The sequence below is a fragment of the Panulirus ornatus genome, chromosome 25 (assembly GCF_036320965.1).
Source record: "Panulirus ornatus isolate Po-2019 chromosome 25, ASM3632096v1, whole genome shotgun sequence".
NCBI lineage: Eukaryota > Metazoa > Arthropoda > Malacostraca > Decapoda > Palinuridae > Panulirus > Panulirus ornatus.
In genome coordinates this window covers 20,096,517-20,122,453 of record NC_092248.1, presented here as the reverse complement: position 1 = coordinate 20,122,453, position 25,937 = coordinate 20,096,517, and the positions used below count along the sequence as shown (strand labels likewise).

The 25,937-nt window shown below is 43.1% G+C and overlaps 1 protein-coding gene across 1 annotated transcript in view; it reads right to left on the bottom strand.

Annotated features, from left to right (window-relative positions):
• Positions 1-25,937, bottom strand: part of LOC139757311 (uncharacterized) — a 773,501-nt gene that overhangs the window by 384,464 nt on the left and 363,100 nt on the right.

Genomic DNA, 25,937 nt, shown 5'->3' with positions numbered 1-25,937 from the left:
AATCTTGCATTTTTGAGAACCATGAGAGTCATTTGCATAGTTCCAGTCTTCAAGCTAGAGTACCTTGCTGGTGTTGATTTCTCCAGCAGTCGACTGTCCTTATCTGTCCTGAGTGCAGATGACCTGACGACAGTGGATCAGGATTTCCTGTTTACCCTGACCTCGTCATCGACTGTATGTTGACTTGACCCAACGAAGTCGGGTTGGGTCACTGTGTGATTCCCTAGATCCCTGAGACCTTCGATGGGTCTTGATGTCTGCCTCCTCTTTCGTTGGCTGATCCAGTGATCTGCCTCCATCTCTGACCAACATTTGCCAAACTTTCTCTTCCGAGAACTTCGCCAAGGTGAGACTATTACTGTTCTGGTCCTTTGCAAGTTGTCTCTACCATAAAGGCCTCTGTTACGATCGAAGTGGTCGCAAAGATCTACGTAAATTGCATTCTCGTTCTCTCCACACAGGAAGACTCATTTTGACTCTTGGCAGCAGCACATCTAGTCAGTAAGTCTGATACAAACCAATTTCCTATGACTATGTGTCTGAACATACTACTGAAACCCTTACATCCGCTTACCAGTTCCTCCGACCTACATCTGACCACTTTTTTAGAGAGTGGAATGAAGTAATGGGGAAGAGAGGGAGAGATGGAGGGAGGAGGGAAAATAGAGAGAAAAGAAATCAATTGGAAGTTAAAGGAGAGGAGGCGTTTGAGGACAGAATTGACAGGAAATGAGGAAGAAAATGAGGAGGAGGAGGAGGAGGAGGAGGAGGAGGAGGAGGAGGAGGAGGAGGAGGAGGAGGAGGAGGAGGAGAAGGAGGAAGAGGAAGAGGAGGAGGAGGAGGAGGAGGAGAGGAAGAGGAGGAGGAGGAGGAGGAGAAGGAGGAGTATTACAGTCATTATACGATCCAATAACCACGACAAAAATATTACCTGTTTGTTTGCTCGACAAAAATATTTACCTGTTTGTTTGGATCTCATCTTTCAAAGCATCCTCAGTCAGTGTAAAATAGGAGGTGGATGGTAGGGGAAGAGGGGGCGGGGGAGATTAGGACGGGGGGAGTAGTGGGAGACAAGGAAGCAAGTGGTGGAGGAGGAGAGAAGAGATAGAGGAGGAGAGTGAGGGAGGAGGGGAATAGTGGAGGAGGAGGAGAATGGAAAAGACGAGGAGAAGAGAAAGCAGAAACAACATGAAGTGGAGGGGAGACGAGAGAGAGAGAGAGAGAGAGAGAGAGAGAGAGAGAGAGAGAGAGAGAGAGAGAGAGAGAGAGAGAGAGAGAGAGAGAGAGAGAGAGAGAGGGGGGGGGGGGAGAAAAAACGGTATGAGGGGGCAAGAAATACTTAAAAAAGACAGAAGAGAAGGAAAGACAGAAGATGGACGGAGAAACAGAGAACACCGTAAAGAGGAAAAAGTGAGAAAAAGACAAACACACAGAATGAAAGATGAGGAACGGTTAAAGGAGGGAAATGAGACAGAGATGACAGCTTAAGGGAAATATAGAGATGTGAGGTGGAGGAAAGAGGAAGGAAGACATTAACAGAAGGGAAGGAAGGGAATGGATGATGGGACGGAGAGAGGGAAAGGCAGGGAAGTTGAAAGTAGAGAGGGGACGAGGAAGGGATGAGCGAGAGAAAGAAGTTTTAAGAAAGAGACAGGGGAAGGATGGACGAGAAGAAAGATAGTTAGATTAAGAAAGAGGACAGGGAAGGATGGACGAGAAGAAAGAAGTTAGATTAAGAAAGAGGACAGGGAAGGATGGACGAGAAGAAAGAAGTTAGATTAAGAAAGAGGACAGGGAAGGATGGACGAGAAGAAAGAAGTTAGATTAAGAAGAGGACAGGGAAGGATGGACGAGAAGAAAGAAGTTAGATTAAGAAAGAGGACAGGGAAGGATGACGAGAAGAAAGAAGTTAGATTAAGAAAGAGGACAGGGAAGGATGGACGAGAAGAAAGAAGTTAGATTAAGAAAGAGGACAGGAAGGATGGACGAGAAGAAAGAAGTTAGATTAAGAAAGAGGACAGGGAAGGATGGACGAGAAGAAAGAAGTTAGATTAAGAAAGAGGACAGGGAAGGATGGACGAGAAGAAAGAAGTTAGATTAAGAAAGAGGACAGGGAAGGATGGACGAGAAGAAAGAAGTTAGATTAAGAAAGAGGACAGGGAAGGATGGACGAGAAGAAAGAAGTTAGATTAAGAAAGAGGACAGGGAAGGATGGACGAGAAGAAAGAAGTTAGATTAAGAAAGAGGACAGGGAAGGATGGACGAGAAGAAAGAAGTTAGATTAAGAAAGAGGACAGGGAAGGATGGACGAGAAGAAAGAAGTTAGATTAAGAAAGAGGACAGGGAAGGATGGACGAGAAGAAAGAAGTTAGATTAAGAAAGAGGACAGGGAAGGATGGACGAGAAGAAAGAAGTTAGATTAAGAAAGAGGACAGGGAAGGATGGACGAGAAGAAAGAAGTTAGATTAAGAAAGAGGACAGGGAAGGATGGACGAGAAGAAAGAAGTTAGATTAAGAAAGAGGACAGGGAAGGATGGACGAGAAGAAAGAAGTTAGATTAAGAAAGAGGACAGGGAAGGATGGACGAGAAGAAAGAAGTTAGATTAAGAAAGAGGACAGGGAAGGATGGACGAGAAGAAAGAAGTTAGATTAAGAAAGAGGACAGGGAAGGATGGACGAGAAGAAAGAAGTTAGATTAAGAAAGAGGACAGGGAAGGATGGACGAGAAGAAAGAAGTTAGATTAAGAAAGAGGACAGGGAAGGATGGACGAGAAGAAAGAAGTTAGATTAAGAAAGAGGACAGGGAAGGATGGACGAGAAGAAAGAAGTTAGATTAAGAAAGAGGACAGGGAAGGATGGACGAGAAGAAAGAAGTTAGATTAAGAAAGAGGACAGGGAAGGATGGACGAGAAGAAAGAAGTTAGATTAAGAAAGAGGACAGGGAAGGATGGACGAGAAGAAAGAAGTTAGATTAAGAAAGAGGACAGGGAAGGATGGACGAGAAGAAAGAAGTTAGATTAAGAAAGAGGACAGGGAAGGATGGACGAGAAGAAAGAAGTTAGATTAAGAAAGAGGACAGGGAAGGATGGACGAGAAGAAAGAAGTTAGATTAAGAAAGAGGACAGGGAAGGATGGACGAGAAGAAAGAAGTTAGATTAAGAAAGAGGACAGGGAAGGATGGACGAGAAGAAAGAAGTTAGATTAAGAAAGAGGACAGGGAAGGATGGACGAGAAGAAAGAAGTTAGATTAAGAAAGAGGACAAGGAAGGATGGACGAGAAGAAAGAAGTTAGATTAAGAAAGAGGACAAGGAAGGATGGACGAGAAGAAAGAAGTTAGATTAAGAAAGAAGACAGGGAAGGATGGACGAGAAGAAAGAAGTTAGATTAAGAAAGAAGACAGGGAAGGATGGACGAGAAGAAAGAAGTTAGATTAAGAAAGAGGACAGGGAAGGATGGACGAGAAGAAAGAAGTTAGATTAAGAAAGAGGACAGGGAAGGATGGACGAGAAGAAAGAAGTTAGATTAAGAAAGAGGACAGGGAAGGATGGACGAGAAGAAAGAAGTTAGATTAAGAAAGAGGACAGGGAAGGATGGGACGAGAAGAAAGAAGTTAGATTAAGAAAGAGGACAGGGAAGGATGGACGAGAAGAAAGAAGTTAGATTAAGAAAGAGGACAAGGAAGGATGGACGAGAAGAAAGAAGTTAGATTAAGAAAGAGGACAAGGAAGGATGGACGAGAAGAAAGAAGTTAGATTAAGAAAGAAGACAGGGAAGGATGGACGAGAAGAAAGAAGTTAGATTAAGAAAGAAGACAGGGAAGGATGGACGAGAAGAAAGAAGTTAGAGTAAGAAAGAGGACAGGGAAGGATGGACGAGAAGAAAGAAGTTAGATTAAGAAAGAGGACAGGGAAGGATGGACGAGAAGAAAGAAGTTAGATTAAGAAAGAAGACAGGGAAGGATGGACGAGAAGAAAGAAGTTAGATTAAGAAAGAAGACAGGGAAGGATGGACGAGAAGAAAGAAGTTAGATTAAGAAAGAAGACAGGGAAGGATGGACGAGAAGAAAGAAGTTAGATTAAGAAAGAAGACTGATAATGTTGAGGTCTGGGACATCCTGGGTAAAGGGAAATAGTTGGACAAGATGGGATAGAGAGGAAGCGTAGATGATAAACAGGTGAGTAAAAGGGGAGGAGTGGTAGAACTGAGCCAGTAGAGCCGGAGGAACATAGGAAAGGAAAATTGAGAGGGACATAAGAGGGAAAACAGGATGCACAGAGTAGGTCAGCACGAGGAAAGGGATAGATTCGCCGATGAGAGAGAGAGAGAGAGAGAGAGAGAGAGAGAGAGAGAGAGAGAGAGAGAGAGAGAGAGAGAGAGAGAGAGAGAGAGAGAGAGAGAGAGAGAGAGAGAGAGAGAATGTAGAGGTATGAAAGGAAACAGAAGAGAATCGGTTAAGAGAAGGGGAAGCAGAGAGGAGTAGAGCAGAGTTGCAGGCAGCGGTTTACACAAAAAAATCTAGAAATATGAAGGACGAGTCGTGTGAGTTATGTGTTGTCAAGTGTTAATAGTGAAGTGGAGAGATTGTATGTTTGTGGGCTGAAAGCCAGCCAGCAGCCCACGTGTGGGTGAAGCAGCGAAAACAGAAAGCAAGCCGGGCTAAAGGAGGGAAAACTGACAGCCATTAAGTGCTGTCTCCCGGAACAACAGCCACTAACGCTCCCGATGATACACCTCCCTGGAGAGAGAGAGAGAGAGAGAGAGAGAGAGAGAGAGAGAGAGAGAGAGAGAGAGAGAGAGAGAGAGAGAGAGAGAGAGAGAGAGAGAGAGAGAGAGAGAGAGAGAGAGAGAGAGAGAGAGAGAGAGAGAGAGAGAGAGAGAGAGAGAGAGAGAGAGAGAGAGAGAGAGAGAGAGAGAGAGAGAGAGAGAGAGAGAGAGAGAGAGAGAGAGAGAGAGAGAGAGAGAGAGAGAGAGAGAGAGAGAGAGAGAGAGAGAGAGAGAGAGAGAGAGAGAGAGAGAGAGAGAGAGAGAGAGAGAGAGAGAGAGAGAGAGAGAGAGAGAGAGAGAGAGAGAGAGAGAGAGAGAGAGAGAGAGAGAGAGAGAGAGAGAGAGAGAGAGAGAGAGAGAGAGAGAGAGAGAGAGAGAGAGAGAGAGAGAGAGAGAGAGAGAGAGAGAGAGAGAGAGAGAGAGAGAGAGAGAGAGAGAGAGAGAGAGAGAGAGAGAGAGAGAGAGAGAGAGAGAGAGAGAGAGAGAGAGAGAGAGAGAGAGAGAGAGAGAGAGAGAGAGAGAGAGAGAGAGAGAGAGAGAGAGAGAGAGAGAGAGAGAGAGAGAGAGAGAGAGAGAGAGAGAGAGAGAGAGAGAGAGAGAGAGAGAGAGAGAGAGAGAGATATTAAGGCACTGAAGGAGGACATATCTGTAGCACTCACTATCTTCAGGAGGTGCCAGCAATCTAGTGAGTACCACTCATGGTGCCATACTGGTAAGCTTGTGTAGAAGGACCAGGTACACAGACGACGATGACCCTAACATCATCCATCAAAAGGAACAACCCTCAACCCGTTTCCCAGCCACAATGTACCTCACTCCTTCAATAAGCCTCAACTTTCTCTTATGAAGAACTAGTCCCCACCTTCCATTCCACCTTCCTCTCACTCCTCTATATAAATGATCCTTACTTTCCCCTTGCCTTCAACACCTCACATTTTTCCCCCCCTTTACAGAAATAATTCTTAATGATAACCTTTACCTCCTCCGTCTACACTAATAACCTTACCTTCCTTCCACATCATACCTTTTATCTACAGCAAGACTCCTCGCCTCAACTCTCAACAGTAATAACCCCATATCTCTACCTTCTACGTCAACATCCCCCACATCCCTCTCATACAATAGCCACCATTACTCCATACGATCTTATCGACTATCTCATTTACGGATTCTTCCACTGTCCGTGGACGAATCTTATTAGGGGATACAATTCTGTCTAAGCACACTCCGCTTACTCCTGAAATTATATCTTCAACGTGTATATCAGTATGTTGTAGAATGCTTACCTCGCCTAACAATGGACTGCAACTGCAATTGGTATCGCAGTGTAATTCATTAAAAATGGGGTTGACTGTGTTGTTGACTGGTTGATGAGGATATTCAATGTATGTATGGCTCATGATGAAGTCCCTGAGGATTGGACGAATGCATGCATAGTGCCATTGTACAAAGGCAAAGGGGATAAAGGTGAGTGTTCGAATTACAGAGGTAAAAGTTTGCTTAGTATTCCTGGGAAACTATATTGGAGGGTATTGATTGACAAGGTGAAGGCATGTACAGAGCAGCAGATTGGGGAAGAGCAGTGTAGTTTCAGAAGTGGTAAAGGATGTGTGGATCAGGTGTTTATTTGAAGAATGTATGTGAGAAATACTTAGAAAAACAAATGGACTTGTATGAAGCATTTATGGATCTGAAGAAGGCATATGATAGAGTTGATAGGATGCTCTGTGGAAGGTATTAAGAGTATATGGCGTGGCAAGTTGCTAGAAACAGTGAAATGTTTTTATTGATGATGTAAGGTATGTGTACGAGTAGGAAGAGAGGAACGTGATTGGTTCTCGGTGAATGTCGGTTTGCGGCAGGGGTGCGTGATGTCTCCATGGTTGTTTAATTTGTTTATGGATGGGGTTGTTCGGGAGGTGAATGTGAGAGTTTTGGAAAGAGTGGCAAGTATGCAGTCTGTTGTGAATGAGAGGGCTTGGGAAGCGAGCCAGTTGTTGTTCGCTGAAGATACAGCGCTGGTGGCTGATTCGGGTGAGAAACTGCAGAAGTTGGTGACTGAGTTTGGTAAAGTGTGTGAAAGAAGGAAGCTGAGAGTGAATGTGAATAAGAACAAGGATATTAGGTGCAGTAGGGTTGAGGGACAAATCAATTCAGAGGTAAATTTGAACGGAGAAAGGCTGGAGGAAGTGAAATATTTTTGATATCTGGGAGTGGATTTGGCAGCAGATGGAACATTGGAAGCAGAAGTGAGTCACAGGGTGGGGGAGGGGGCGAAAGTTATGGGAGCTTTGAAGAATGTGTGGAAGGTGAGAACATTATCTTGGAATGCAAAAATGGGTGTGCTTGAATGAATAGTGATTCCAACAATGTTATATGGTTGCGAGGCATAGGCTATAGATATGGTTGTGCGGAGGAAGGTGGATGTGTTGGAAATGAGATGTTTTAGGATAATATGTGGTGTGAGGTAGTTGATTGAGTAAGGCAAGGGAAAGAGAGATGTGTGACAATAAAAAGTTTGGTTGAGAGAGCAGAAGAGGGTGTATTGAAAAGGTTTGATCACATGGAGAGAATGGGTGTGGAAAGATTGACAAAGAGAATTATGTATCAGAGAGAACGAGAAGTGGGAGGCGAAATTGGAGGTGGAGGGATGGAATGAAATGGATTTTGAGTGATTGGGGCCTAAACACGCAGGAGGGTGAAAGGCGTGCAAGGAATAGAGTGAATTGGAACGATGTGGTATACCGGGGTCGACGTCAATGGATTGAACCAGGGCATGTGAAGCGTCTGAGACAAATGTTGTATGGTTGCGAGGCGTGGGCTATGGATAGAGTTGTGCGGAGGAGGGTGGATGTGCTGGAAATGAGATGTTTGAGGACAATATGTCGTGTGAGATGGTTTGATAGAGCAAGTAATAATAGGGTAAGAGAGATGTGTGGTAATAAAAAGAGTGTGGTTGAGAGAGCAGAAGAAGGTGTTTTGAAATGGTTTGGTCGCATGGAGAGAATGAGTGAGGAAAGATTGACCAAGAGGATATATGTGTTAGAGGTGGATGGAACGAGGAGAAGTGGGAGACCAAATTGGAGGTGGAAAGATGGAGTGAAAAAGATTTTGAGTGAACGGGGCTGTCAATGGATTGAACCAGGGCATGTGAAGCGTCTGGGGTAAACCATGGAAAGTTCTGTGGGGCCTGGATGTGGAGAGGGAGCTGTGGTTTCAGTGCATTATTACATAACAGCTAAAGACTGAGTGTGAACGAATGGGGCCTTTGTTGTCTTCCTAGCGCTACCTAGCGCACATGAAGGGGGAGGGGGTTGTTATTTCATGTGTGGCGAGGTGGCGATGGAAATGAATGAAGGCAGAGAGAATGAATTGTGTACATGTGTATATATGTATATGTCTGTGTTTATATATATGTATACGTGGAGATGTATAGGTATGTATATTTGCGTGTGTGGACGTGTATGTATATAAATGTGCATGTGGGTGGGTTGGGCCATTCTTTCGTGTGTCTCCTTGCGCTACCTCGCTAACGCGGGAGACGGCGACAAAGCAAAATAAATAAATAAATGAATATATATATATATATATATATATATATATATATATATATATATATATATATATATATATATATTTTTTTTTTTTTTGCTTTGTCGCTGTCTCCCGCGTTTGCGAGGTAGCGCAAGGAAACAGACGAAAGAAATGGCCCAACCCACCCCTATACTCAATGTATACACACACACGTCCACACACGCAAATATACATACCTACACAGCTTTCCATGGTTCACCCCAGACGCTTCACATGCTCTGATTCAATCCACTGACAGCACGTCAACCTCGGTATACCACATCGATCCAATTCACTCTATTCCTTGCCCTCCTTTCACCCTCCTGCATGTTCAGGCCCCGATCACACAAAATCTTTTTCACTCCATCTTTCCACCTCCAATTTGGTTTCCCACTTCTCCTCGTTCCCTCCACCTCCGACACATATATCCTCTTGGTCAATCTTTCATCACTCATTCTCTCCATGTGCCCAAACCATTTCAAAACACCCTCTTCTGCTCTCTCAACCACGCTCTTTTTATTTTCACACATCTCTCTTACCCTTACGTTATTTACTCGATCAAACCACCTCACACCACACATTGTCCTCAAACATCTCATTTCCAGCACATCCATCCTCCTGCGCACAACTCTATCCATAGCCCACGCCTCGCAACCATACAACATTGTTGGAACCACTATATATATATATATATATATATATATATATATATATATATATATATATATATATATATATATATACTTTTTTTTTTTTTTTCATACTATTCGCCATTTCCCGCGATAGCGAGGTAGCGTTAAGAACAGAGGACTGGGCCTTTGAGGGAATATCCTCACCTGGCCCCCTTCTCTGTTCCTTCTTTTGGAAAATTAAAAAAAAAAAAAAAAGACAAAAAAAAAAAAAAAAACGAGAGGGGAGGATTTCCAGCCCCCCGCTCCCTTCCCTTTTAGTCGCCTTCTACGACACGCAGGGAATACGTGGGAAGTATTCTTTCTCCCCTATCCCCAGGGATAATATATATATATATATATATATATATATATATATATATATATATATATATATATATATATATATATATATATATATATATATATATGTACATAAATATATATTCATTTATATTTTTTATTATACTTTGTCGCTGTCTCCCGCGTTTGCAAGGTAGCGCAAGGAAACAGACGAAAGAAATGGCCCAACCCCCCCCCCCCCCATACACATGTATATACATACGTCCACACACGCAAATATACATACCTACACAGCTTTCCATGGTTTACCCCAGACGCTTCACATGCCTTGATTCAATCCACTGACAGCACGTCAACCCCGGTATACCACATCGCTCCAATTCACTCTATTCCTTGCCCTCCTTTCACCCTCCTGCATGTTCAGGCCCTGATCACACAAAATCTTTTTCACTCCATCTTTCCACCTCCAATTTGGTCTCCCTCTTCTCCTCGTTCCCTCCACCTCCGACACATATATCCTCTTGGTCAATCTTTCCTCACTCATCCTCTCCATGTGCCCAAACCACTTCAAAACACCCTCTTCTGCTCTCTCAACCACGCTCTTTTTATTTCCACACATCTCTCTTACCCTTACGTTACTCACTCGATCAAACCACCTCACACACACATTGTCCTCAAACATCTCATTTCCAGCACATCCATCCTCCTGCGCACAACTCTATCCATAGCCCACGCCTCGCAACCATACAACATTGTTGGAACCACTATTCCTTCAAACATACCCATTTTTGCTTTCCGAGATAATGTTCTCGACTTCCACACATTCTTCAAGGCCCCCAGAATTTTCGCCCCCTCCCCCACCCTATGATCCACTTCCGCTTCCATGGTTCCATCCGCTGCCAGATCCACTCCCAGATATCTAAAACACTTCACTTCCTCCAGTTTTTCTCCATTCAAACTCACCTCCCAATTGACTTGACCCTCAACCCTACTGTACCTAATAACCTTGCTCTTATTCACATTTACTCTTAACTTTCTTCTTCCACACACTTTACCAAACTCAGTCACCAGCTTCTGCAGTTTCTCACATGAATCAGCCACCAGCACTGTATCATCAGGGAACAACAACTGACTCACTTCCCAAGCTCTCGCATCCCCAACAGACTTCATACTTGCCCCTCTTTCCAAAACTCTTGCATTTATCTCCCTAACAACCCCATCCATAAACAAATTAAACAACCATGGAGACATCACACACCCCTGCCGCAAACCTACATTCACTGAGAACCAATCACTTTCCTCTCTTCCTATACGTACACATGCCTTACATCCTCGATAAAAACTTTTCACTGCTTCTAACAACTTTCCTCCCACACCATATATTCTTAATACCTTCCACAGAGCATCTCTATCAACTCTATCATATGCCTTCTCCAGATCCATAAATGCTACATACAAATCCATTTGCTTTTCTAAGTATTTCTCACATACATTCTTCAAAGCAAACACCTGATCCACATATCCTCTACCACTTCTGAAACCACACTGCTCTTCCCCAATCTGATGCTCTGTACATGCCTTCACCCTCTCAATCAATACCCTCCCATATAATTTACCAGGAATACTCAACAAACTTATATATATATATATATATATATATATATATATATATAGATATAGATATATATATATATATATATATATATATATATATATATATATATATATATATATATATATATATATATATATATATATATAATGATGATAACAATTATAATGATAATGATAATAATAATAATGATAATAGTAATAATAATAATAATAATAATAATAATAATAATAATAATAATAATGATGGTTTAATATCTTTGCCATGGCTTCACTCTCTCAATCCATGTTATCGTTTCCCGTAATTAATGAACCATTTGACTGGGTCGTGACTCGTACCTCACGTATTGCCATAAAATTCCTTAAAATATCTTTTACTAATTTCAGCAACATATGATTCACACTGACGCGAGTTTGACACACCTTTCGTATTCGTACTTCGTAAACTTAGGTAAATTAATCTATCATATTTTTTCGTTGTATTTGAGTTTCTTATGCGCTACTTTCTAAGACAACAGACAGGTCTTTATTTCGCTGTTCCTCCATTCCGAATTCGTTATGAAAGATGAACGTCTGTTCCGCACTGTCACATATATTGTCTGTGCTACTCTCCATGTTATCCTGATGCTTTTCCTCGCCACCTTCATATCGTTCTCATTAATGATACCTGCCAAGTGAAAGGCAAATATCATTAAAATCTGTTAGTCTAAAAACTTTTTTCCACGATTCCTTTTGACCGGCATGAAATGCAGTGCTGAAAGTTACCTAGGGGTAATTTGTCGGTGATTTCTTGTACCACACATTCCTCTAGCCACAACATTACGGAAGAGAGTCTTACAGTGGCTCGAGTTTAATCTAATATGTTTAACGTCCTGAGTAAGTTTCTCATCGAACTGAGCTGGGGCACCATCAAGCAAGTTTACAGCCCTCGCCCGGAGCTACTGGAAAGGGAATTTCCCCCGCTTAGAAGCCGCAATGTTACAATCTCTAGCTTTAATCGTATCGTGTTCATGCCAGATTTCTGCTAACAGGTCATAAAAAGTCTTCCTTGTACCACAAGCGTCTGTGTGGGGATCTGTCAATTAATCTTGACCGAATTTCCTTATGTAACTTGCCTTTTATCTCCACAAAACTGTGGTTAATATCATTACCAGCAACAAAATTTTCTACAGATTAACGCAGGCTTAACTAAGATCAAGACACCACAACAGCTCTACTTTCCGTGTCACTGTTAAATGCACTGCGCTCTGGAACTACACGTTCATGAAGGTAATCTTTGTCCTCAGTATCTCACCAAGATTCAGAGACGCCAGACATGCCATGATTTTTCTTCCTATGCATTTGTTTCCAACTCTGAAAATCTGCTTCGTAAATTGCACTCATACAGTAGCCTAAATTATGACTGAGAATTGTTGCGAAAAGTATCATACAACAATTACGTTGTGGTTGTGGTCAGCTTCATTGCTTGAAGTCAGCAATTTTCAAAGCAGTTTTACTCGGTTTTAATCCCTGAATGACTGATCTCAGATTGATTTGGTATTTTCAAGAACGAAGTTTGGCGAGGAACAGTACAACATTTTCATTCATAAACTCACTACTGATCGTGTTGCAACGGTAGTAATGTTACCTAACAGAAACTGATGCAGTGTTACAGAAATTTTAATTTGTTAAACGAGACGATATCACATACGATACCGTAAAAATCCCTAAATTACTAAAAACTTATATCCACTATCAACTTTAATTAGAAAATTTCAACTCTTCATTTTGAGCACATAAAACACATTACAAAGTTCATTTCACTTGATTATAAATCATACTGTAGCTAACTATCTTCATGAATTATTAATCCTGAACTCCAGTTTGGTGTCGCACGTTTCGCAATGCGGCAACGATTTCTGCATCGCTGGTTAAATACATTTATTCGACCCGATCACACGCTCGGTAAGCCGCTGCGCTGCATCTGGACGCACAATATCTCAGCGGTGTACGTGTATTCGTGTCCCCCTACGATGATATTATCATTGCCCAAGATATGTACAATCGAGGTCCATTGGTTTGAATCCCAGCTGATGATGTCTTGGAGTGTCTAGGAGAATATCCATGAGGCGCTCAGGATAATCCAATCAAATACTGGAGCAGGAGGCGGAATAGATGTGGGACGCCTGAGCTCCTTAGGGGTTCAGATTCTGGCGGTAGAAAACAGAATTGAACACTGTGCTCTGTACGGTACAGTGTGCGATGGTGGCACGCATTCCCTCAGCAATCCTGCAGCTGTACAAGACTATCTCCTTCCCTTCTATATAATGTACGAGTAATCATCTTTGTCTGCATAATAATTTCAGCGTCAGAAAAAGCACAGAAAAAACTAATTGAGGAAGAACAGAAATCCTTGAGTATAGCATCTTGAGCGACACTAGGCTATATAAGAAAGGAGAAAGGTGTTTGATTGTCTTCAAGGTCACACTTAATGAAGTAACTGTGCAGAAAACGAAGCCTATATACACTGTTATCTTTAGGGATAAACACTAAGGGAAAAAAAGTTATCTTGGGAGTGATATAGAGACATCCATAAAGAAGAGGAGGAACCCGATAGTCCGTTGTATAGAAAATTAGATAATGGAGTGAGGCAAGGTGAGGCAAGGGATACTGTGGTAGAAATTTCCTTATTTCATTAATTCTAATGTCAAACTCGGAACGAAGTCAGGAATAGAGTAGACTACTCAGACTAGCAGAAGACTTTCTACAACATTCAAACATGAGGTAAACTAGTTGGTAATATTATCCTAGAACTAATACGAACTACTGACTTAGACGAACGCAATCTTGTGTGGTCATAGAAAAATTGGGAGGTATTGACCACTACATCATCACAATTGCAGAAAGTACCATGCAGTTCGTAGATGAAATCCCAACGTTAATCTAGAAATCTAGAGGAGCTAAATATGGGCCAAACTGAAGTGGTGTGACAGTCATCTTTCCTGACCGTGATGCACTGACGGGCCACCGGAGTCGAGCGCTTAGGTTCAAATCCTAGTTGCTGCAGTCGATTTTCAATCAACCTAGCTGTTCATCCTCCCCTGGGGACTGGTCGATAAATTGGATACCTGGTGTAGGCTATGTTATAAATGGCTCGAGTGTTCATAAAATGACCTTAATTGAGGCATTCAGTTTCCCGCGCCGTCTCAGCCCAACATAAAAAGAAGTTGTGGAGACTGGTGTTGTGGAGACTGGCGTTGTGAAGACTGGTGCTGTGGAGACTGGTGTTGTGGAGACTGGTGTTGTGGAGACTGGTGCTGTGGAGACTGGTGTTGTGAAGACTGGTGCTGTGGAGACTGGTGTTGTGGAGACTGGTGTTGTGGAGACTGGCGTTGTGGAGACTGGTGTTGTGAAGACTGGTGTTGTGGAGACTGGTGTTGTGAAGACTGGTGCTGTGGAGACTGGTGTTGTGAAGACTGGTGCTGTGGAGACTGGTGTTGTGGAGACTGGTGTTGTGGAGACTGGTGTTGTGGAGACTGGTGTTGTGAAGACTAGTGTTGTGGAGACTGGCGTTGTGGAGACTGGTGTTGTAGAGACTGGTGTTGTGGAGACTGGTGTTGTGAAGACTAGTGTTGTGGAGACTGGCGTTGTGGAGACTGGTGTTGTGGAGACTGGTGTTGTGAAGACTGGTGTTGTGGAGACTGGTGTTCTGGAGACTGGTGCTGTGGAGACTGGCATTGTGGAGACTGGTGTTGTGGAGACTGGTGTTGTGGAGACTGGCGTTGTGGAGACTGGTGTTGTGGAGACTGGTGTTGTGGAGACTGGTGTTGTGGAGACTGGTGTTGTGGAGACTGGTGTTGTGGAGACTGGTGTTGTGGAGACTGGTGTTGTGGAGACTGGTGTTGTGGAGACTGGTGTTGTGGAGACTGGTGTTGTGGAGACTGTTGTTGTGAAGACTGGTGTTGTGGAGACTGGTGTTGTGGAGACTGGTGTTGTGGAGACTGGTGTTGTGAAGACTGGTGTTGTGGAGACTGGTGTTGTGGAGACTGGTGTTGTGGAGACTGGTGTTGTGGAGACTGGTGTTGTGAAGACTGGTGTTGTGGAGACTGGTGTTGTGGAGACTGGTGTTGTGGAGACTGGTGTTGTGGAGACTGGTGTTGTGGAGACTGGTGTTGTGAAGACTGGTGTTGTGGAGACTGGTGTTGTGGAGACTGGTGTTGTGCAGACTGGTGTTGTGGAGACTGGTGTTGTGGAGACTGGTGTTGTGGAGACTGGTGTTGTGGAGACTGGTGTTGTGGAGACTGGTGTTGTGGAGACTGGTGTTGTGAAGACTTGGTGTTGTGGAGACTGTGTTGTGGGACTGGTGTTGTGGAGAACTGGTGTTGTGAGTGGTTTTGTGAGATGGTGTTGTGGAGACTGGTGTTGTGGGGGACTGGTGTTGTGGAGATTGGTGTTGTGGAGGACTGGTGTTGTGGAGACTGGTGTTGTGAAGACTGGTGTTGTGGGGGACGGGTGTTGTGGAGACTGGTGTTGTGGAGACTGGTGTTGTGGAGACTTGTGTGTTGATGGACTGGTGTTGTGAAGACTGGTGTTGTGGAGACTGGTGTTGTGGAGACTGGTGTTGTGGAGACTGGTGTTGGAGACTGGTGTTGTGAGATGGGTTGTGGAGACTGGTGTTGTGGCGACTGTGTGTTGTGAAGACTGGTGTTGTGGAGATTGGCGTTGTGGAGACTGGTGTTGTGGAGACTGGTGTTGTGGAGCCCTGGTGTTGTGAGATGGTGTGTGAGTTGGTGTTGTGGAGATTGGTGTTGTGGAGACTGGTGTTGTGGAGACTGGTGTTGTGAAGACTGGTGCTGTGGAGATTGGCGTTGTGGAGACTGGTGTTGTGGAGACTGGTGTTGTGGAGACTGGTGTTGTGACGACTGATGGTGTGGAGACTGGCGTTGTGGAGACTGGTGTTGTGGAGATTGGTGTTGTGGAGACTGGCGTTGTGGAGACTGGTGTTGTGGAGACTGGTGTTGTGAAGACTGGTGTTGTGGAGACTGGCGTTGTGGAGACTGGTGTTGTGGAGACTGGCGTTGTGGAGACTGGTGTTGTGGAGACTGGTGTTGTGGAGACTGGTGTTGTGGAGACTGGTGTTGTGGAGACTGGTGTTGTGGAGACTGGTGTTGTGGAGACTGGTGTTGTGGAGACTGGTGTTGTGGAGACTGGTGTTGTGGAGACTGGTGTTGTGGAGATTGGCGTTGTGGAGACTGGTGTTGTGGAGACTGGTGTTGTGGAGACTGGTGTTGTGGAGACTGGTGTTGTGAAGACTGGTGTTGTGGAGACTGGTGTTGTGGAGACTGGTGTTGTGGAGACTGGTGTTGTGGAGACTGGTGTTGTGGAGATTGGCGTTGTGGAGACTGGTGTTGTGGAGACTGGTGTTGTGGAGACTGGTGTTGTGGAGATTGGCGTTGTGGAGACTGGTGTTGTGGAGACTGGTGTTGTGGAGACTGGTGTTGTGGAGACTGGTGTTGTGAAGACTGGTGTTGTGGAGACTGGTGTTGTGAAGACTGGTGTTGTGGAGACTGGTGTTGTGGAGACTGGTGTTGTGGAGACTGGTGTTGTAGAGACTGGTGTTGTGGAGACTGGTGTTCTGGAGACTGGTGTTCTGGAGACTGGTGTTGTGAAGACTGGTGTTGTAGAGACTGGCGTTGTGGAGACTGGCGTTGTGGAGACTGGTGTTGTGAAGACTGGTGTTGTAGAGACTGGTGTTGTGGAGACTGGTGTTGTGGAGACTGGTGTTGTGGAGACTGGTGTTGTGAAGACTGGTGTTGTGGAGACTGGTGTTGTGAAGACTGGTGTTGTGGAGACTGGTGTTGTGGAGAGTGGTGTTGTGGAGACTGGTGTTGTAGAGACTGGTGTTGTGGAGACTGGTGTTGTGGAGACTGATGTTGTAGAGACTGGCGTTGTGGAGACTGGCGTTGTGGAGACTGGTGTTGTGAAGACTGGTGTTGTAGAGACTGGCGTTGTGGAGACTGGTGTTGTGGAGACTGGTGTTGTGGAGACTGGTGTTGTGGAGACTGGCGCTGAATTAAACAAAGCTTCATGAGATAATCAAATAAATATCATCTCCAAAGCAGAAAAGAAGACATGGTCGCTTTTGGTTGGGCAGAGGTCAAAATACTAAAAGATTTAACATCACTGTACTGAATACGGCCAACATAATCCTAGAAATCTTCACCAGGAATGTTAGACTGAGATAAGAAAAAAAAAAAAATTCAAAGTGAAGCCACTTTTTTTTCATTTTTAGAAAATGGGAGTGAAGATAAGAATGTAAACTGGATATTACGGGACCAATGACGGATGGGACAGTCTTCATTTTATTAAGATTAATAAACCACAAACCACCAGCTCTAAATATGGCTTTTTGTTCAGAAAAAAAAAACTTAAATATCCCACCACCACCCATGACCCTATTTTGGCAGGGAGAGAAAATATATAATAGACTAATATTAACGTTAATTAAGATGGACGGCTTCATGCATTATCAAAAAAACTTGAAGCCAATTACGTGGGTTCCTAAATTACTTCATTAGATTCTAAAAAGGAGTTGCGAGGAAGCGTCTGCACTGTTGAAAATACTTCGCAAATTGATATTAATGAAAAAGAAAACGACACAAGATTGGAGGTTGACCCATGCTATTCCGGTTTCTTACAAAAATGTAAAGAAAATGAACCCAACTGACACGTCGATTAATCATTAACAGTCATTATGAGCTGCGGTAATCACCAAAAATCTTTGATAAAGTACCTACCAACTACAGTGGAAATATAGCACCTCAAGTGTCTCGTCTGGACGTCCAAATGGCCACTGGGGAGGTGCCACTACACCTAAGTATAGCTCGTGTCTCCAGAATTTTCCACGGGACCAAGATAAAATTGACATCAGTCCAGTAAATGACATATATTACCCGACTCAGGACCTCAGTAAAGTGAGAACAATTTAGGGGAACGACTGAAGGAAATGAAAGTTTCTTTCTACTGAAGAGATGGTTCCAGGGAGGACTCAATAAAAAGTAGAAAATAAAAATACCAAATTGAAATATAACATCGACAGATACACAGTGTTCGAAGCGTAACGGGGAGGCTGTAGAGAGAGAGACAATGAACTATCAAAAAAAAAAAGGGGATTTTTCAGACTCGCTTAGGAAGACTGTTCTTCCTAAGCAGGGTCAACAAACACTTGAATGGGCCGCCTATAAATGTCAACATAACAGACACACTCAGAAAGAGAATAGGCGATTATCTCCAGTCTGTAATTTGCCATTACCTAGATAGGCATGAGGGAAGACCTTCAATTTTCCTCAGAGGGTGTCCTCGTTACAGGTCAATGGCCCTTCTTTTCCTCGCTAATTCTGTGTGATGTATATACTCTCTCTCTCTCTATCTCTCTCTCTCTCTCTCTCTCTCTCTCTCTCTCTCTCTCTCTCTCTCTCTCTCTCTCTCTCGTGCTGTCCAACTCACCTTCCTTTCATTTCTCCATTCAGTACTTCTTTTCCACACATAAAGATGCGACTCATAGTTGGACAATCGCGGCTCTGACGAAGGAACCCATCTGAGCGAGGCACAAGTTACGGACCATCACTTTCCCTGCAACTGGAAGCAACTGTGGGAGCCTTTGGAAAGAGGTCCTGAGCATCGCTAAGACTTTTATATACATATATGAAAAAAAGAAAATGTCCAAGGGGAGACAATTTGCGAAATCATTTGCATATTTCATCTCTAGATAAACTATCGTAAGACAATCATAACAAATGATATATACATACATACATACATATATATATATATATATATATATATATATATATATATATATATATATATATATATATATATGGTGAGGATATTCCCTCAAAGGCCCAGTTCTCTGTTCTTAACGCTACCTCGCTAACGCGGGAAATGGCAAATAGTTTGAAAGAAAGAAAAAGATATATATATATATATATATATATATATATATATATATATATATATATATATATATATATATATATATATATATATATATGTATGTGTGTGTGTGTGTGTGTGGAGGACGCACACCTCTGAAAAGGTAGTTGATATGACGTAACGTGAGGGAAACTCTTCTCACATTATCGACCATCATAGAGCCAGGCGGAGCAGAGGGGTTAAAGGAGGGAGGGTGAAGAGATTACCTTTGAAGACTCGACGCTCACTTTATCACATTTTAAATACTCAAAGCTTACATCTTCTATCATAGATAGCCGATCTATGAGATTCCACTATATCTAAAGACGATCATAATACGGTGACGCTCACTTTCACTGACAGAAGGATTCGAACCATCGCCACTAGTCTGTAAGCAGGGAATGTTAGCCACAAGGGTCATGTTGCCCAAGATGTGGTTCCTGTTTATGTCTTCATAACCTGGTCCCTGTGTACAATTCTCCATGACCTGGTCCTTCTGTACAATTTTCCGTGACCTGGTCCATATATACAATTCTCCATGATCTTGTCCCTGCGTACAATTTTCCATAACCTGGCCCTTGTGTACCATTCTCCATGACCTGGTCCCTGGGTACAATTCTTTATGACCTTGTCCTTCTGTACAATATTCCATGACCTGATCCCTTTGTACAATTCTCCATGACCTGGTCCCTGTGTACAATCCCCATGACATGGTCCATGCGTACAATTCTCTATGACCTGGTCCCTGTGTATGATTCTCCAAGACCTGGTCCCTGTATACAATTCTCCATGACCTGGTCCCTGAGTACAACTCTCTATGACTTGTTCCATGTGTACAATTCTCCATGACCTGGCCCTTCTGTACAATTCTCCATGACCTGGACCTTGTGCACAATTCTCCATGACGTGGTCCCTCTGTACAATTCTCCATGACCTGGTCCTTGTGTACAATTCTTCATGGCCTGGTCCATGTGTACAATTCTCCATGACCTGGTCCATGTGTACAATTCTCCAAGGCCTGGTCCCTGTGTACAATTCTCAAAGACCTGGTCCCTGTGTACAATTCTCCATGAGCTAGTTCCTGCGTGCCATTCTCCATGACCTGGTCCCTAGGTACAATTCTTGATGAACTTGTCCTTCTGTACAATATTCCATGACATGATCCCTTTGTACAATTTTCCATAACCTGGTCCCTGTGTACAATCCCCATGACATGGTCCAAGCGTACAGTTCGCTATGACCTGGTCCCCGTGTATGATTCTCCACAACCTCGTCCTTGTGTACAATTCTCCATGACCTGGTCCCTGAGTACAACTCTCTATGACCTGGTCCATGTGTACAATTCTCCATGACCTGGCCCTTCTGTACAATTCTCCATGACCTGGCCCTTCTGTACAATTCTCCATGATCTGGACCTTGTGCACAATTCTCCATGACCTGGTCCTTGTGCACAATTCTTCATGACCTGGTCCATGTGTACAATTCTCCATGACCTGGTCCATGTGTACAATTCTCCATGACCTGGCCCTTCTGTACAATTCTCCATGACCTGGCCCTTCTGTACAATTCTCCATGACCTGGCCCTTCTGTACAATTCTCCATGATCTTGACCTTGTGCAGAATTCTTCATGACCTGGCCCATGTGTACAATTCTCCATGACCTGGTCCATGTGTACAATTCTCCATGGCGTGGTCCCTGTGTATAGTTTTGCATGATCTGGCCCCTGCATGCAATTTTCCATGACTTGGTCCCTGTGCACAATTCTCCATGACCTGGTCCCTGTGTATAATTCTCCATGCCATCGTCCTCAGGCACTGGTCTACTTTCCCCTTGAAATTCCTGAAGGAAGCCTTTCAGAGTCGATGCATTTCCTGCCACCTTAGCTTCCGCGCTCCCTCCCTACAGCACATCCGGGCATCGAACTCTATATATTTTCCAGGCTGCTAAACCCAGAGCTTAAGGCTTGCCAGAATTCATGGCAAAATAATCCCTATCCACTAAAATACGGATCCAGTGTTATTACTGAGTGAACAAGGAAGATGATGTTGCTGTTTGATGACTGTATTAAAAATCATTATTGTTCCTAGCGAGAAAACGGTCCTGAAAGACATTAGGAATGTTGTCTGCAGTGAGATTCATGAATGAACCCGATACGGTGAACGCATGACTCCGAGACCCCGAATATCGTCTATCACCCTTCAGCACTACATGGTGTTCCCTCGTAGTTACCTTCCTGCCGGCTGACATGCCGGAGGGAGTGGTGGATGGGGAGGAGCCTTTTCTTTACGGTAGATTAGGACTGCACGTAACGATTACCATCCTACAGTAGACGACCTCATCATTAGGTCCTCTGTTCATCTGGCTCTCTCAGGCTTTGATATAATTGCGCCAGGCAAGTAGAGCGGCCACCTGGACACCCACACTACTGATACTCTCAGTAAATATAACTTGATAATAAATCTTCAATAGAAAGGCCAGGAAACAGGTAACAACAGCTGTCCGAAGGCGATCCCTTATTCCTCGGCTTCAGAGAGGACATAGTGCCCCGGAACCAGACGCGTCACATTAAATTTTTCCATCAACTGTGACGACGCTTCCATATCAGAGCTGTCAGCGTTCGTTCCTCATTATCTTTAATGCGATACATCCTATATCAAAGCAGAGGGGAAGAGAACATATTTACTATCTCCTTACGAGAGGACCTCAAAAACATTTTCATCTCTCTTGCCTAAAATCGAATGGTCTAGGGCGTCGCGATCTTATTTCACAGCCGTATGGAGACATTCCGTGAGGGATATAATCTCTGCCTCCTCATCACTTGCTCTGTTTGTTTATAGTCGGGATTTAGTGTATTTGATCACCTGGATGGCACCCTGGCAGCAGGCAGTCATAACTTTCGCTAGGGTGGGGTTCGATTCCACCTGAGATAGACTGATCATATTTCCTATTCTCTTTCAGCCAGTTCGCACTCCGACAGTTTGACCGTGTCATTCATGTCCTTTCGATGAAAGATGCATAACATGCTACAGCTTTACCTGATCTCTCCGTGATACGGAAGCGATAAAGGACGAAGAAGAAAAGCTGTTGAGTCCTCTCAGTCACTCGAAGGAGGAGGAGGAGGACGCGAGCCTGGGCTAGTGCAAATCTTAAGATGTGGGAGGCAAGTTAGAGGTGATTCAACAAGAGATGATGAAGGTTGGAGAATCTTACGTTAACTTACACCTTCAGATTCAATCCTGCAAGTGATGATCTCTTGTGACTTTCAGAAAATCTCGTGATAGATGAATCTACGAACTGATGAGGTTTGATGATGAAATGGAGAAACATGAACATATGAATCAAAATAACTATTGGATTCAAATAACATATATATATATATATATATATATATATATATATATATATATATATATATATATATATATATATATATATATATATATATCAGTCACCAAACTCAGTCACCAACTTCTGCAGTTTCTCACATGAATCAGCCACCAGCGCTGTATCATCAGCGAACAACAACTGACTCACTTCCCAAACTGAGTATGGCAAACTGTGTGAAAGAAGAAAGTTAAGAGTAAATGTGAATAAGAGCAAGGGTATTAGGTACAGTAGGGTTGAGGGTCAAGTCAATTGGGTGGTAAGTTTGAATGGAGAAAAACTGGAGGAAGTGAAGTGTTTTAGATATCTGGGAGTGGATTTGGCAGCGGATGGAACCATGGAAGCGGAAGTGAATCATAGGGTGGATGAGGGGGCGAAAATTCTGGGAGCCTTGAAGAATGTGTGGAAGTCGAGAACATTATCTCGGAAAGCAAAAATGGGTATGTTTGAAGGAATAGTGGTTCCAACAACGTGGGCTATGGATGGAGTTGTGCGCAAGAGGGTGGATGTGCTGGAAATGAGATGTTTGAGGACAATATGTGGTGTGAGGTGGTTTGATCGAGTAAGTAATAATAGGGTAAGAGAGATGTGTGGTAATAAAAAGAGTGTGGTTGAGAGAGCAGAAAAGGGTGTTTTGAAATGGTTTGGTCACATGGAGAGAATGAGTGACGAAACATTGACCAAGAGGATATATGTGTTTGAGGTGGAGGGAACGAGGAGAAGTGGGAGACCGAATTGGAGGTGGAAAGATGGAGTGAAAAAGATTTTGAGTGAGCGGGGCCTGAACATGCAGGAGGGTGAAAGGCGTGCAAGGAATAGAGTGTATTGGAACGATATGGTATACCGGGATCGACGTGCTGTCAATGGACTGAACCAGGACATGTGAACTGTCTGGGGTAAACCATGGAAAGTTGTGTGGGGCCTGGATGTGGAAAAGGGAGCTGTGGTTTCGGTGCATTATTACATGACAGCTAGAGACTGAGTGTGAACGAATGGGGCCTTTGTTGTCTTCCTAGCGCTACCTCCCACACATGATGGGGGAGGGGGTGGGGTTATTTCATGTGTGGCAGGGTGGTGATGGGAATGAATAAAGGGAGACAGTATGAATTATGTACATGTGTATATATGTATATGTCTGTGTGTGTATATATATATATATATATATATATATATATATATATATATATATATATATATATATATATATATATATATATACATATATATATGTATACATTGAGATGTATAGGGATGTATATTTGCGTGTGTGGACGTGTATGTATATACATGTGTATGTGGGTGGGTTGGGCCATTCTTTCGTCTGTTTCCTTGCGCTACCTCGCTAATGCGGGAGACAGCGACAAAGCAAAATATAAATAAATAATATATATATATATATATATATATATATATATATATATATATATATATACTCATATTAATTATACTTTGTCGCCGTCACCCGCGTTAGCGAGGTAGCGCAAGGAAAGAGACGAAAGAATTCGCCAAACCCACCCATATGCACATGTATATACATAAACGGTTACACAAGCATATATATATATATATATATATATATATATATATATATATATATATATATATATATATATATATATATATATATATATATACCTATACATTTCAACGTATAAATACATGTATTTCAACTTTCTAAAAGGGGAAACAGAAGAAGGTGTCACGCGGGGAGTGCTCACCCTCCTCGAAGGCTCAGATTGGGGTGTCTAAATGTGTGTGGATGTAACCAAGATGAGAAAAGAAGAGAGATAGGTAGTATGTTTGAGAAAAGGAACCTAGATGTTTTGACTCTGAGTGACACGAAGCTCAAGGGTAAAGGGAAAGAGTGGTTTGGGAATGCTTTGGGAGTAAAGTCATGGGTTGGTGAGAGGACAAGAGTGAGGGAAGGAGTAGCACTACTCCTGAAACAGGAGTGGTGGGAGTATGTGACAGAGTGTAAGAAAGTAAACTCTAGATTGATATAGGTAAAGCTGAAAGTGGGTAGAGAGAGATGGATGATTATTGTTGGCTATGCAACTGGGCATGAGAAAAAAAAATCATGAGAGGCAAGTGTTTTGGGAGCAGCTGAGTAAGTGAGTTAGTAGTTTTGATGCACGAGACCGAGTTATAGTGATGGGTGATTTGAATGCAAAAGTGAGGAATGTGGCAGTTGAGGGAATACTTTGTGTACATGAGGTGTTCAGTGTTGTAAATGGAAATGGTGAAGAGTTTGTACATTTGAGTGCTGAAATGGACTGGTGATTGGGAATACCTGGTTCAAAAAGAGAGATATACGTAAGTATACATATGTAAGTAGGAGATATGGCCAGAGAGCATTACTGGAATACGTTTTAATTGATAGGCGCGTGAGAGAGAGACTTTTGGATGTTAATGTGCTGAGAGGTGCAATTGGAGGGATGTCTGATCATTATCTTGTGGAGGCGAAGGTGAATGTTTGTAGAGGATTTCAGAAAAGAAGAGTGTTGGGGTGAATGAGAGTGGTGAAAGTAAGTGAGCTTGGGAGGGAGACTTGTGTGAGGAAGTATCAGGAAAGACTGAGTGCAGAATGGGACAAGATGAGAGTAAAGGACGTAAAGGGAGTGGGGGAGGAATGGGACACATTTAGGGAATCAGTGATGGCTTGCGCAAAAGATGCTTGAGGCATGAGAAGAGTGGTAGGTGGGCAGATTAGAATAGGTAGTGAGTGGTGGGATAAAGGAGTAAGAGTATTAGTGAAAGAGAAGAGAAAGGCATTTGGACGAGTTTTGCAAGAAAATAGTGGAAATGACGAAGAGATGTCTAGAAGAAAGAGGCACTAGGTAAAGAGAAAGGTGCAAGAGGTGAAAAAGAGGGCAAATGAGAGTTGGGGTGAGAGAGTATCATTAAATCTTAGGGAGAATTAAAATATATTTTGGAAGGAGGTAAATAAAGTGCGTAAGATAAGAGAACAAATGGAAAAATCGGTGAAGGGGGCAAATGGGGAGGTAAAAACTTGTAGTGGTGATGTGAGAAAGAGATGGAGTGAGTGTTTTGAAGATTTGTTGAATGTGTTAGATGATAGAGTGGCAGATATAGGGTGTTTTGGTCGAGGTGGTGTCCGAAGTCAGAGGGTTAGGAAGAATAATTCGGTAAATTGAGGAAAGGTAATGAAAGCTGTGCGGAAGATGAAAGCCGGCAAGGCAGCCGGTTTGGATAGAATTGCAGTGAAATCTATCAATAAAGGGGGTGACTGTGTTGTTGACTGCTTGGTTAGGTTATTTAATGTATGTATGACTCATGGTGAGGTGCAAGAGGATTGGCGGAATGTATGCATAGTGCCACTGTACAAAGGCAAAGGTGATAAAAGTGAGTGCTCACATTACAGAGTTATATGTTTGTTGAGTATTCCTGGGAATTCATATCGGAGGGTATTGTTTGAGAGGGTGAAGGCATGTACAGAGCATCAGATTAGGGAAGAGCAGTGTGGTTTCAGAAGTGGTAAAGGATGTGTGGATCAGGTGTTTGCTTTGAAGAATGTATGCGAGAAATACTTAGAAAAGCAAATGGATTTGTATGTAGCATTTATGGATCAGGAGAAGGCATATGATAGAGTTGATAGAGATGTTCTGTGGAAGGTATTAAGAATATATGGTGTTGGAGGGAAGTTGTTAGAAGCAATGAA